We start from the raw sequence: 2,353 nt of genomic DNA, 5'->3' as shown, positions 1-2,353 counted from the left end.
GGAAAAAAGGTCCTTCTCTCTATCTGGTGGGATTGGAAAGGAATAATTCACTTTGAATTATTCCCACCTAATGCAACAATCAATACTCGTTTGAACCAAGCTTTGAAAAAAGAAAAACTCGCTTAAGTGAATCGAAAACTAGTGATGTTTCATCAGGACAATGCGGGACTCCACACTGCAAAGATCACATCACAGAAGATTGAAGAGCTTGGTTGTGAAAAAATTCCTCATCCATCTTATTTTCCCAGCTTTGCTCCTTCAGACTACTATTTGTTTCTTAGCTTACAAAATCATTTGGGGGACATAACTTTCGCAAGCCAGGAGGTGGTTGACACTGACATTTCAGATTTCTTCGCTTTCAAACCGAAAGAGTTTTACGTTGGTGGGATTGTAAATAGATGGAAGTCATAGATAATCAGGGAAAGTACATTGATGAATAAATTTCAATCAAATATAACATCACTTGTCTTCTTTTTTCAAAATTCGGACAGAACGTTTGGGATGACCTGATAATTGTATTGCAGGTGAAGTAGAACATAGTGATAATTGAAATCTAAACGTACATAGTCGGAAACAACACCGCAAATTATTCTCTGCAATGATTTAACGTCTTTAATAATTTGTTGCGCCATCCATCCATCCATCCATCCATACACACGCAAACACGCACACATTAGTGTGTGTGTGTGTGTATTTATTTGTCATTTATGCTTTCCTCATTTCAGTCATAAGCGTGCCGCATGCTGGGACACCGTCTTGAAATCGATCACTCGTGGGTGGGATGCTGTACAACTGGCTGTGGTGCATCCTTCGGAGGAGACGCATCTCTCCACGTGATGTGATATGGAGTATCACGATAAATAAACTCTGTTTCGCTCAGTTTTGAAACAGCACGTTGTTAGTGATAGTATTTTTAAACCGTTATGCAGGAATGGTAGGAATGGTGAGGGACGGATTCCATTGCGACTTTATAGACAAAAATAGGGAGTAATTAAGAAAAATAAGACAGAAAATAAAAATAAAACATACAATAAAGTTAAACATTATTTGTGTTAGTACCCACATACAGATACCTTCATACTCACACTAGCTGTTTTGTGTACACACATACCTCCCTAAGCAATAAAGTTTCTCGTATATTCCATTTTCCGTCTCTGTCATTTGTTATATATTCAACGTACACTGGGGAATTCCCGAGGTAGATCCAATGATGTGGATGGACGTGCTTCATCGGCTTACTGCTAGGAAAATACCCAATACTTAAACTAGGCGCAATGTGATAGCATAAGGGAAAAATTCAGTCGTCATTAAGTATGACTAGGAGTGCTGACGCGGTTACATTGCTAGAAATAAGAATTAAAATACTCTTAATTATGTAGGAAGAGCGCGTATACACACATGCTGACGTCTAGCCGGCTGACGTCTAGTTTTGTCTGTTCCGTAGACATCGTCACCGAGGACTATCGAACGGTACACGTTCAGATAATTCTACCTGTCGCTATTGTTATTGTTATTGCCGGCAATGGTGGTGCTGCTATCTTTGATAATCACATTAACACAACGCTGATATACGCTTGTGTAATCATACTGTTAAGTGATAAACTACCAACCTACCCAGAACTACTATGTTCCCCTATCGGCCAGCAATGTTATTTTCTATCTCCCCCCACTTTTTCCCTCTCTTCTAACAAATTCTAATTTACTACTACTTCTGTATTTTCTTTTACTCTACCTCTCCTGACATTCTTCCCTTTTATTAACTTTAATCACAGTAACACAGCTCACCCTAACCTCCAGCTCCCAACCTACAACCGTAGCACATCCTTAAACCACCTTGCCAATTTTAACCTTCACAGCACCTACCCTAATTCTATTATGTTTAAAGGTATTGAGAGGTTGCTACAAAATATTTATTTATTTTGCAGCAGACTTTGTAAATGGCAACATCTTATATTCACCTAGCCAGACTTAATGCTTATAAAAGATTTTGTCCCTACTCTCCCCTCTTTCCTTTTCTTTATGTTTATACTAATTATTTTCCTTAACAACTTTAGACATTTGCCCACTCGCATATATTATTTCTTCCTACATATGCTTTCCATTTTTCTTCTCTCACTGTGCTATCCATGCATTTTCGATCGAATCTTCTACGAGTTAATCATTTCACATCAATGTAACCTTCAGTTAACTTAGGCATCTTTGGCGTGATGAGCAGCTCGCGGAGAACCCGGGGTTCTACTAGCTAGGAAACATATGTAACCTGGATTTTACCTAATCCATTACCTAAATTTGTGTGTGTGTGTGTGTGTGTGTGTGTGTGTGTGTGTGTGTGTGTGTGTGTGTGTGTGTGTGT

The sequence above is a fragment of the Octopus bimaculoides genome, chromosome 3 (genome assembly GCF_001194135.2).
Source record: "Octopus bimaculoides isolate UCB-OBI-ISO-001 chromosome 3, ASM119413v2, whole genome shotgun sequence".
NCBI classification, from domain to species: Eukaryota; Metazoa; Mollusca; class Cephalopoda; order Octopoda; family Octopodidae; genus Octopus; species Octopus bimaculoides.
This window is presented reverse-complemented; position numbering follows the sequence as displayed.